The following is a 13,766-nucleotide window of genomic DNA, read 5'->3' as shown; positions in this document are numbered from 1 at the left end:
ATGTTTTGAATATGAGTTACATTGTCCATTCGATCAGCCAAATTTTTGATTACTTTTTCCAATAAATTTAGTTGCATGGCGTCAATGGTGACTTGAATATTGCAATAAATCGATTGTTGCCTACGAGGTTTAGCTGATTAATTTTTGGAAACAAAATTTGAGTCAGCGTGAATCGATAGCACTCACCATTCACCGTAACGTCAACTTCTTCCGCATTTCGAAAGAAATATGAACCGATAATGCCGCCAGTGCTCTATGAACTTCACGTTCAGATGTAATGGGTGATTTTTTAGCTATTGTATTATCTTTTTAAAAAGTTCGTTTAAGCAGCTGATGCACGTTTCGTGTTTTGTTTCACTGTCAAACATCTTCAGTTTAGTCTATAATTTAACCATGAATCGTCTTACAAACGAACAACGCTTGCAAATCATTGAATTTTATTTCTAAAAATGCGTGTTCTGTTAAGAAAGTTTATCGCGCGCTTCTTCCATTTTATCGTCAGTTTAATCGACCCACTGAAGCGGCTATTCGAGCTATTGTGACCAAATTTAGAACCAAATTTACATTATTGGACATCAAACCACCAACACGCTTACGCAGAGTGCGAACTGAAGAAAATATCGCAGCTGTATCGGTCAGTGTTAATGATTACCATCAATTATCGATTCGCCGCCGTTCGCAGCAATTGGGCCTCTGTTACTCAGCAACGTGGAAAATTTTGCGAAAGGATTTAGGTGTGAAACCTTTCAAAATACAGCTGGTACTAGAATTGAAGCCGAACAATCTACCGCATCGCAGAATTTGTGGTGAATGGGCTCTTGGAAAGTTGGCCGAAAATCCACTTTTTTACCGAAAAATTGTGTTCAGCGAAGAAGCTCATTTTTGGATCAATGGGTACGTAAATAAGCAGAATTGTCGATTTTGGAGTGAAGATCAGCCAGATGAATTGTAAGAGCTACCAATCTATCCAGAAAAGGTCACAGTTTGGTGCGGTTTATGGGCTGGAGGTATCATTGGACGTTCTTCTTCAAAGATGCTGTGAATCAACGTAACTGTGAATGGTGAGCGCTACCGTGAAATGATATCCAACTTTTTTTTGCCCAAAATGCAAGAGCTTGACTTGCATGACATGTGGTTTCAGCAAGACGGTGCCACATGCCACACAGCACGCGTAACAATGGACTTGTTGAGAGGCGAGTTCGGTGAACATTTTATTTCACGTTCGGGATCTGTCAATTGGCCACCCAGAAGCTCATGGCTATTCAGACAAGCCTGCTTCAATTAACGCATTGGAAGGCAACATTAAAACATTTATATGTGAGATACCGGCCGAAACATTGGAAAGAGTACGCCAAAATTGAACTAAGCGGATGGACCATTTGAAGCGCAGTCGCGGTCAACATTTGCATGAAATAATCTTCAAACATGAAATTATATGGACTAAAAATTTCATGCATTTTTCTGAATTTTACCTGTGTTTTTTTTAAAAACTTTCCTATAGCTCTTAAAAAATCACTCTTTTTTTCAAATTAAATTTTCATAATTTGGTAACATTATTCTGGCGTTTAACGGCACATGAGCAAGTCTTCATGCCTTCAAACCATACTGAACAGAAATGTCAACAGAATTTGTCATTCTGAGCTGTCAAATCATATCTCTCGATATCGATAACTCTCATGTAGCTAAAAAAGCCCCCGATATAATAGTCAAAATATGCAAAAAATAATATGAAGTGTATGAAAATTCACCAAATTTCTCAAAATTGCGAACTTTTTTATTAGAATATTTCGAATAATTTTTGTTATGCAGTTTTGTGGTTCATTCAATTTTTGTGCAATTTAAGTAAGTTGCACGCTGCAAGCAGCTAAAGGATACTGCTGATTTTTCACAAATTTTTTTGCTTACAGCGACACGCATTTTTTCCATACGAGGTACAAATGTTCAAAGATTCTTTATATGGAAGAGAAAAGCTTAAAAAATGATTTATATAGTTTTTGATACATAATAATCTAAATATTTTAAAAAACTAAGGAAACTTATTGAAGCTAAGTACATAAAAATAAAAAGCCAAAACGGGTCAAAATTGCCCATGATTATTAATATATATCTCAAGCCAATCACTTAATCAGTTACTCGTTCTAGTTCGCCCCAATGCTCTCAAAATTAAGTAAAGAAAAAAATATCCAACAAAAAATTCGATATGGAAATCGAAGTCGATTACCCTACTACAAATGGATCCATCATAGATTTTGTTGCAGCAGTACAGTTCCTCAAATAAATCTACTATGAAGGAATGTATGAATTATGGCTCATTATGGTATGTATACATATACATATGCAATCTCACATATGAATCCAATACAATCAAGGCAATATGAGCGCATCAGCAACCACTATCCCAGCACTTGGTCGCAAACTACTTATGCGCATATACATGTGATTGTGTGTGTGTGTGTGTGTGTGTGCGCTTATAAATGTAGGTATTGTCACCGCTTGATATCCAAATTGGAGGCAAATGGTGACTGCCACTTTGTGTAACACATTGTGGCACTACCATTGTGCGCTTGGTGTGGCGAATTTTGTGCGCCAACACCGAAGTAAACTCACATGCACACATTCATACATACATACTCGTATTTGTGTATGTTTGACTTTAAATGTAATGATAGAAAACAGACTTCATCCCCGCACTTATGAAATAAAAAACCTAAATTTTTGTGCTTGTAATATATGTATAGAAGTACTTTTTTTTTGCCAGTGTGGTTTTCTCGTGCCGTGCCACTTTGTATGAGTGCTTCGAACTGTCATCGCTACCCTCTACATACCTACATACATACATACGTACATGTCGCGTTCATAATATATTCAAGTTGCAGCGATTTGATGCGATGCGATGCGAACTGATGTGAAGAGATTTATTTTTATCGCCTTGAATTCAATTCACTTGAATCAACATTGCTGCAGAAACTTTTATGAGCATAAGCAAATATCTATAAGAATGTATATTTTAGTTAAGTTTATATGTAAATATGTCCATGTGCACATATATTTAAAAATATGTTTGAGTGCAATATCCGTGGGGTGGTTAGTTTTTAGGAGATAAATGTGAAAATGTGTGTTAGTTGTGATTGTTTGGCGCGCTGCCGGTTGCTTGGCATTGGTGACACTCACACAGATTTACGTACGTGTAGCTATTTCCTCAATCTTTATTTTATTATTATTACTTTTTGTGGAAAATGTTTAATTTTCTTACTTTCATGCAGTTTATCCTTTTTTGAACAATTTACAAAGACGTATGTATGTAAGCATGTATGCCAATAAATATATTTACAATATATTGCCCAAGGTGTATATACATACAATAATTGTAAGTGAAAAATTAAGTGGAACTGTACACATTCAATGGAATTCTTCTATCACTTCTATGTAAAAGCAACTTTAAAATAGTAAATCCAGGACTAGTACGATTTCGTCAATCGGAAACCACTTCGCTAGGTATGCGACAAGTAGCGAGAGAAGTCTTCAGAGTTCGTCAGTGTCAAAGCCGAAAAGTAAACGCAAACAATCAGCTTTCTTGCATTATTAAGTTGTGTGAGGACCTGTACCAAGAATGAATTCAATAAAATAGAGTTATTGCATTATATTTAAAATTTTTAAATTATCTTACAATTTAATTTAGTGCGATTAAAGATACATTCCGAAGAAAGCACGCGCCCAGGAAACCAAATCACTAGCACATTTTTAATATTGTAATTAATATAAAAATGAGTATACTTTACATCCAGAATAAAATATTGAAATATAGCGAATTGATTAAGACGCATAATTTTTACCTAATTAGGTTTTATGGCAGCAAAAAACTGATTGGGCTTCTAGGGTTATGCGCGATTGATTTAAAAATAATAGTTGAAAAAACTGGAATTGTGCTCTCTTATGCCACAAATCGGACCTAGAGTCTTATAAAAGGCGTCTCTAATACTGCGACAGCAATAAAAGTCAAGGGCTAGTTTATAGTTTCATTTTTCAAAGATAACATATTTCTAGTTTCACACTTGTTGGAACTATTGAAATTGATATGCATAGCATTCTAAATAGTTCACATCTGCCGAATTTAATATTAATTTCGAACTAACGAAGAAAGTAAGCACCGGGGGACTATTGACGGTGGGATATCACACTATAAAATACATCAAATTGTATCTAAATTTACTAGAAGCACACCAGTTCGGTACGAGATTTGACTTGGAACCCGTTTTTGTTTTGCTTGAAAGTTGGCCTAATATGATGCATTCAAAATTACATACTCAAAAAATTAACGTGGGGAAAATGTCTAAATATGTACGTCAATTTCGAATTTTGGCGCAGTTCTGCTCAGCCCAATGCTAACCGGATCGAAAACTAATCATGAATATTTTTTTAAATCCCGTCGTTTTCGCAAAAATCGAGGAAAATACTTATGTTCCTCCATAACTATAAACATGTACAGGATGGGCTTAAGAATGTTGTTAATAAGAACTAGGTGTTTTATGCTTATCTTAAGGGGTTACATGGGTTTCGTTGGTTCCGAAAATCGATTTATTTTTTTTTTTTGCTTATTAATTTCTACAACATCTCAGGAATATTATCCTAAATTTTCAAGTCGATCCGAATAATAAATTCGGAGATACTGCCTTTGGAATGTGTGCGCTCCAAGCCACTTTTATTGTTACTCAAACTTTAAACGCGTTTTTCTCGGAACTGTGTTTTCAAAGTCGGTTGTCAAATATTCTCGAAAACTACTCAACCGATCTTGATGAAATTTTACACAGGTGTTCGAAATACAATTTACTCGTGCTTCAACGAAGGATTTTTTTTTTTCAATTACAACTATTTAAAAAAAAAACAAAATGTCAAGCAAATTTGACCGAAATTTTCATTTTTTTGGAAAAATGTCTGCCAAAATTCCAATTTTTACTTTTCTTTTCTTTCTTTCGTTCAAGCTCGAGCTTATGGTCTTAACTAAAGCACTTATTTTTGTTTTTCCATTTTTGATGAGCCTGCCAGGAATTATGCTGACAACGCAGGCGCACCTTCTTTTCGAGGGGTCACCGGAAATGACGTCACAATGGAGCAGTTTTAATTTTTTTTTTTGAAAATTTCAGAAATTATTCTTTAAATATGTATCTATAAGACAGAAAAATGTTTGAATTAAATAAATAATTTTTTACATAGAAAAAAAAATATTGAAAATCGGCCTTTTTTTACGCGACGAAACCTATGTAACCCCTTAAATAATAATAAGTTCGGAAAGCGAAACAAAACTAGCTCCATGTGCAATACTGGAGGGCTTGAAAATATAGCACACTTTTTTGCGCTTTGCCCAGTGCTAAGAGAGTGTAAAATACAAATTTTTGGGAAATGCGCATTATAGGAATCAAAACTGATTAATGTCAGTCACCCCATTGGAAGAGTTATAATTTTTGCAAATGGCGGTGTACATCTGTCCTATTTGACACTTGTGTAGTAGACAGCAGCGTAAAGGTTAAACTGAAGATTTCCACCAATCAAAATTAATTGTTTTTATTTATAAACTCACGGTGTTCAGGGTATGGAACAACTTGTAGGCCCAGTTGGCCCGACTGCACATCTTTCCAAAAAAGGCAATCATTAATTTCTGTTATATTACTTTGAAAACAAAACATCAACAAAGCTCCAAACACACCTCTGCTACTAAAAAGATTCTCATAAAAAAAGTATCCCGTTCGGAGGCGGCATACAACTGTAGGTTTCTCCATTTTTTTATACGACTCCGACTCCGAACGGCAGATATTTTTGATAAAGAGCTTTTTCATGGCAGAAATACACTCGAAGGTTTGCCATTTCCTGCCGAGAGGCGACCATTAGAAAAAACTTTTTTTCTTAAGTTCATTGTTTCACCGAGATTCGAATCTACGTTCTCTCTGCGAATTCCGAATGGTAGTCACGCACCAACCCATTCGGCTACGACGGCCGCCTAGTATTTCATTATATATAGGTATACATATATAATTGGCGCGTACACCCTTTTTTGGGTGTTTGGCCGATCTCCTCCTCCTATTTGTGGTGTGCGTCTTGATGTTGTTCTACAACAGTTTCAAGCCGACTCCGAATGGAAGATATTTTTATGAGGAGCTTTTCATGGCAGAAATACTATACACTCGGAGGTTTGCCATTTCCTGCCGAGAGGCTACCGCTATTAGAAAAATGTTTTTCTTTATTTTGGTGTTTCGCCGAGATTCGAACCTACGTTCTCTCTGTGAATTCCGAATGGTAGTCATGCACCAACCCATTCGGCTACGGCGGCCGTAATTCATTGCCTCACCGAAAAAGAAATCCCAAAATATGCAAAAATTTTTCTACACTCACAGTGACCTAATCCCTTAATGAATATGTAAATTTTCATATCATATCATCAATACATTCTCGTACATATCTTAAGCATACTTTGTTATAAACAAACGTTCCATTTGCCGTACATATACTCATACAGGTATAAAAATATGTATATGTTGGGTTATTTTCATTGGCCTTATTGCCAATTGCAAGATTTATAACCTCAAAGGTTTTTCACGTACATTTATGTTTGTGTTTGTTTATTATACAATGTGGTGCAAAAGTAATCACCCTATCGAAATATTTAAAACTTTTGCAAATATCATCGTATGTCAATCACATTTGACAACTGTGAACTAGACACCTGCAATGGGGCTCGTAAACGTAGAAATAAAGATTTCCATCACTCAAAATTATTGTTTTTTATGATAAAGTTTGCGCCACCTTGTAATTCAACAACTATTTATCGCCTTATTAAAAACTAATATGTTCTTCACCTCAATTGCCTGCCAAGTCGAAGAAAATAGTTTTATTTTCGGTGAATAGTTGTGTAGAAACTGTCGGCGGAGTAAAATTAGTAAGGAAAACTCAATTATTCAAAGGCAGTAATGGCTGAGTGAGTGTTACAAGCGTTTTCAACTAGTTTGGTCGTAAACTTTGGTAAAAATTGGTTTATTTGCAGGTTTGAGCATAAAGAAGTAAAGTGAAAAAAAATTGAAAAAAAAATAAATTTGAGATTTATTGAATGTTGAAAATTGTGATAAGGAATTCATTACATACATTAATATTTTTTTTAGGATTAAATATACAATACATATGTACTTTTTGTTAAACATTTTTGTGAGACATGTTTTTTCTCGTGTATAATTATTTAAATAAATAAATAAATAGGGCGGTACAACTAAATGGCCTTCAGTGAATTTGACAGAATCAGCCGTTGAATCGATTGTAATTGCGGAGTTTTTTTTTCTTTTTTCTTGGTTTTCTTTTCTGCGACGTAACAGTTGAATAAACAAGAAAGAGAGCTCGATAGCAGCTCCCAGATGTCGCCACCTTATATATTCACTTCACCGTATTCTTTATTTATATTAGCCCAACCTGATATATAGCGAAGAGTAAAGCCAACAAACTAAAATTCCAATGTAATTAAGAAACTTTGTTAGTATATTGTTGGATAAGTGGAAAGCGACTGATAGAATCATGGCATTGCTTCAAGGGCGAAATAAGAAATGTCAATGGAACAATCTAAAAACAAACCTTTTCCAGAGTGCGAAACTAAGCCTAAAACAAAAATAGTTTCATCTATGGTTGATAAGACCCCGCACGAAGAGAATAATGGTAGCAGCGCGCGTTAGTACTCGCAAGGCTGCAAAGAGGGTCACAATTTGTGTCAGTGTTGAGTCCAATAGCTTCAAAACCCTTCAAAGTGAAGATGCTGGGACTCCCTATTACACCTAATGAAACTTTTTCCCTCTTTTTATGAAAAAAAATGTTTATAAATTGGACATTAGGCGAGCTTAACTCTTGGGCCACAAGCTGTGGCCTAAGTTTAAACCCGCGTAGAACAGAACTTATGCTTTTTACCACCACATATAAAGTACCAATCTTTACCCCTACCAAATATTAACGGACAAACCCTCTCACTTTCACCCAGTGCAAAGTACTTAGGGGTAATTTTGGACTCCAAACTTAGCGGGAAATTAAACGTCGAAAAATGGGTAAATAAAGCAGAAATTGCTTTATATGACTGTAAACGTATGCCTGGAAGAAGATGGTTTCTTCAACCTAAGAATGCATTACGGTTGTACAAGGCGGTTATACGACATATTTTATCGTATGGTTCGGAAGACTGGTGGAAAGCTTTAGGAAGAGATTACAACACCAGATTACTCGGCATAATATAGGTTGTCAAAAAAGTTTTGCGGTATTGTTATTGAATTTTCAATTGTTCATAAAATTGGTTATAATAATGCGATTTAAGTCAAATATGCTCCGTTTTGTTCGATGGCGAGTTCCCAACGAGATGCGAACTTCATAATGCCCCTCTTATAGAAGCTCGCTTTTGTTGCGATTCAGAAGTGATTCGCATGCATCCATACGGGCAAAAATGTTTTTTTGCGTCAAGTCGTGTGGCACCCATACATCGAGCTTCTTTTTGAATCCAAGGTTCTTCAAATGGTTTATAACGGTTTGATGACTCATGCCCAGCTTTTGGCCGATGCTACGGCTGCTACTATGCCGGTTTCTTTCGATCAATTCCGCGATTTTATCGCAATTTTCGACGACAGGCCTTCCGGACCGTGGCGCATCTTCGATCACCCCTGCACCAGAACGAAAACGTTGAAACCATCGTTGTGCGGTGGAAATGGAAACTGTATCGGGTCCAGAAACTGCACAAATTTTATTGGCAGCATGAGATGCATTTTTGCCTTTATCGTAGTAGTAAAATATGCCGTATTTTCTCTTTATTTTGCTCCATGTTTGCGACGCTTTAACTCACGAACGACTAAAAGCAAAGCAAAGTTTTCCAAAAAGCTCTAGCGTGAACCGATGCGACGAACACAACTAGAACTACGCGCTTGCAAAGACAAGCTTGCGGAAATACCGCAAGACTTTTTTGACAACCTATATTTACTAATTACAAAGCTAAACTAAATTTTCTGATTGGCTTAATTTGTCTTCAACTGTGTTCGATCAGGTGTTTTTTCTGACTGATAAAGATTTTTTCAAAAGGAACTCAAATAGAAATGTGATTTTACTTTCTCAATTTCCCCTGTACCGAACTTAAAGCTGATAGTTCTTGATAACTATTTAACTTAGCGAACACAACTAATAACAGTAGCTGTTTTCGATTTAATAACCACTTGTCAACTTGCGAATAAAATTAGTCGCTTGTGGCATACATATGTATTTGGCAACACTGAACTAAGAAGGTTATCTTTTATATTTTGCGCCTTCGCAACACTACTACCTGTGATGAATTGCAATTCGATATTTGTATCGAAGGGTTTGATACTTTTTAGCATAAACTTTGATCTAACGTTTTCACGAATTTAATTTGTTCTTTTTTCAGTGAGTTTAAAAATTCATTTCGCCCCAAAGATGGAATTAACTCGTGAAAATGTTCGTGCGATGATTTATTAAGATTTTCGACGTGAATTATCGAGACAGCAGTGTATTTATCAAATTATAGCGACTTTTGGCATTAAAGCACCACGTTTAGCCACTGTGAAACGCTGGTACAACTAGTTCCAACGTGGACATCGATGAATTTCGTGAAGGCAATCCGAAAACGGTTGTGCCAGAAACAATCGATGCTATGCGCGAATTGATAACGCAAGATCGTTATGTAACATATCGCCCGATAATGGCATCTTTAGGCATTAATGGGACTAGCACACATTCAATATAGCGTGAACATTTGGTCGCCAATAAGATTAGTTCTCGTTGAATACCACATAATTTGACAATTGCCTAATCGTGTCGCTTGGTGTAAAGAAACGTTCCAGAAATTAAGCCGCGTTGGTTGAAAGCGCGTCTATGACAACGTAATAACATAGATGACTAATCTTGGATCTATACATATATGCTAAAAAAAAAATGAGAAATCGATAGTATAGGTGGTCCAGGACGAGTTTAATCTAACAAAATTTGTTCGCGGAAAAAGTACCTCAAAGTAATTGGTCGCCTGGGGTGGAAGTGTTTAGAGAATCTGGTCATGTGGAAACTATACAATTAAAGATACTTAAAACAGTCAATTCTGAGTGATACACAACCATTTGTTAGCCAGAAGTTTTCGGAGACTTAAGGAAACCCAACCGTCGAAGGCGAATCATGCTTCATGAAAACAATACAAGCTCTCATGTATCGGCTCACTCAAAAGATCGCTTTAAACGGTCATCCACCTTAGAGCCCTGATTTGGCACTTAATCCTTCCATTTTGTTCTCGAATATTAAAAATAAAATGTGAGGTCATGTTTTTCGTAGTCGTAAAACTGCTGGATTTGAAGGTATCCATTAATGAGAGGCAAATGTGCTTTGAGGATTAATTTAAGCTAATGCAGAAGTGTATTGATCTCCAAGGAGAATATTTTGAAAAACAATAAAGTCATTTTCATTCTTGGAAACGAAATATATATAAAGCCAACCGTCTTATTTCGTTGGCTAAGAAAGACTATAGTTAGGTGTGAGCAAACTCAATGCGAGCAAGAAAAATTTATAGAAGGCAAAATAGGCATATACACAATTGAGTTTAAATGTTCCGACATCATTAGATTTGCTAGTTATGATGACAAAAATATATGGATATTTGGTTGATGTGTTGGCGTAGTGATTTGCAAATGTCATGAGACCTCGGTACTTTCACTTAAATGTGAACAAACCTAATGTATACAAAAAGTATAAGAAAATACTAGGAAGATATACAATATATGACTAAAAACTAAATCGCTTTTAATCTCTTAATTTATTGTTGCTTTTACATACAATTTTTTCACTAAGCAAATAGAGCCGCCTGTAGGCTCTTCTTTTAATTGTATCGATTTTCAATTAATATATATATTTTTATTTCAGGCATTGCAAATATGTAATATACATGTATGTGTGGCTTCAAATTGTGCTATTTCGAATCGTTTCGTTTAGTTTTATTTTTATTGGCGCGTGCGGTTTTACAACTTTGCCGCCAGCAACATTAAGTTAAAAGCGGAAGTGAGTATTTTACTTACTAACATTTTCTTCTACCAACACAATCGCATAAGTGTGCTATAATCAAGCTATCCTTTAGCGCATTATGAGTAAGCGCAGACTTTACGAGCTTTCGCACATGCAAATTTAACACAAAAACCATTGAATTATGTAGTTTGTATTGGTGATACAGTTGATGGCAATAAAAGTGAAGGGAAATATGGGGTGGGCGCAAAAGTCATGAGCTGCCAAATGGATGAGATAAAGGCAGGAGTGGAGAGTGAGAAGAGACTGTAAGAGATGTGAACCCTTTATGACACATCATAAAACCGTCATAAATAGGGATCATATGTCATAACGTGAAAAGGCGAAATGTGTGATATAAGTTAGAAGTTGTTCGAGTAAAGTGCGTAGTAAATTTCGAAAATAAAATTGCACTTTTATTAAACGATATTGATAAGAGTATTGGAAAATGTCGTGGTGGATATGAATATAAAAACGGTGAGGGTTTGACATGCGATTTCATATTTATTACAATTTTTATTTTAATCATTTCATTTTATTTTTATGCTTCGCTAATTTTTCGGATTTCAGAAATCACCGAATTGTCAGAACGACTTGGCTGAGGTCAGTGCTTACTTCCTGCATAGTAACAACAACAATTGTTTAGCTAAACACATACATAGATATGTACATACTTATGCAAGAAAAAGCGCATATCTAGCATATCAAAACTAAAAGTATGTGTGTATGTATCAAGAACTTTATTTTGGAACACATTTTTTTATTCTATATCATCATACTGCTATGTGGCTCCGTTGGTATGTGTGTATGTAGCTAAGCATACAAAAGCGTAACCTAACTTGCAGAAAAAGTAGCTGCAAAGATTTTTTCCCTTTTATTCTGTTTTAAACTTTCAACATCATCCATGAAATACTCGCTAATTTGATTGGAGGGCGGAGAGGCAAGTGAGGAGGACTACCCGACCGCAACGCAGGTTGCGCCCCTATAAAAATGGCCAACGCATGCAGCTGTCAACAGTGGTGCCGCCAACGCGACTCCAATTTTACCTCGTATCTAAAAAAAGTAGAAGAAGACCCAACCAAAAGAAATAATGCGCGCAACACACGCACAGCATAACTTTACAACGCAATAAATGCGATAGATAAGATGAACACAAAAAAGGGTAAACGAGTACTTGGAATTCTTCTAAAACATTTTCGTGTACTACTAAAATTGAGCTCAAGAATTAAAAAATTTCGCACACGCACATATACTCGCACATGCGTTCGAACTAAGGCATTTGCTGCTGGTTGGTAAAACTCTGAAAATTTTTCGAAACATTCGACGTAAACTTTAAGGATATAAATTATCCTTTGTGTAATACCTTTGGCACTTTGGTTCTGCAATTGTTTTTGTTGTTGTTGCTTCCTTTTTCACCGTTGATTCGTATTGCACCCACCGCCGCTGCCGTTTGTCATCACCCATCGGAGCGGCAAGTTGGCAAGACGTTTGGCGCCAGCGTGCTTGACTTGTATAAATGGTACTCTCTACCGTCGACGGCTATCGGCCGCCCCAACTCCGAGGCTTGGTTGTCTTTGCCGCCAGATTGCCGTGTATCTGCGTTGCCATTAGCGTGTAACAGCAGTTTTCGCACATATGCACAAACACTAACGCACTTACATGTATCATATACGGGTGGTAGTAAAACAATTTTCGTAAAAGAAATCGGTTAAATGTACATACATATATAAGTATGTGTGTAGGCAGGAAAGTACACACATTCATTTAAATACTTGAGTAAGCCTTTGGGGCGCGAAATGGAGTAGGTCAAATAGCAGAAGGATCCTAGTTTTGGGTGCAAAGCTGCCGTTGATCGAGTATGATTGCGGGTGAAATAACTGCTGTTAGACTGAAGGTCGCAGATTTGATGCTTACTTATCGGTTATCAAATATCCAAAAGGTTTCGTCTAACGGTGCTGCTCTTCCATAAGTAATTTGAAACGCCCAAGTAAACTTAAGGCCTTCGTTTAAAAAAATTTCATCACATCCAGAATTTCGGACTAAATCTGCTAAAGTGTGTGCGCTATGTTTCATTATCGCAGAGGTTCTGCCGGTAGATAACTAAATTAATATGAATAATATGAAAGAAAAGTCAGGTGCAGCGTAAAAAGTGGATGATTCATTCTACAGGCAACTAGAGAGCTCCTTAACCCGGGGTTTGTCGGTAGGCAAATACAAATTCAAACGATCGCAAACGGGTAAAAATTACTATATAGGTAATGTAATATATAGATGTCTAATTAATTAAATATTTATTTTACGTAGGGAGCGCGTCTTTTGTTTCTATGCAGAAAGGTACTTGAAGCGGCAGGTCACGATATTTTGTAGAAAAAAAGTTAGAAGTGGTTTTATTACCTTTGTGGTATTTTTTACCCAGTAACGACAAACGCCGGGTTAAGGTGGCAAAACTCTGAAGATTATATATATATATATATATATATATAATTGGCGCGTACACCGTTTTTGGGTGTTTGGCCGAGCTCCTCCTCCTATTTGTTGTGTGCGTCTTGATGTTGTTCCACAAATGGAGGGACCTACAGTTTCAAGCCGACTCCGAATGGCAGATATTTTTATGAGGAGCTTTTTCATGGCAGAAATACACTCGGAGGTTTGCCATTGCCTGCCGAGGGGCGACCACTATTAGAAAAATGTTTTTCTTAATTTTGGTG

This window comes from Anastrepha ludens, chromosome 2, assembly GCF_028408465.1.
Source record: "Anastrepha ludens isolate Willacy chromosome 2, idAnaLude1.1, whole genome shotgun sequence".
Lineage (NCBI taxonomy): Eukaryota > Metazoa > Arthropoda > Insecta > Diptera > Tephritidae > Anastrepha > Anastrepha ludens.
The sequence above is the reverse complement of the archived record's forward strand: the minus strand, read 5'-3'. Positions refer to the sequence as shown.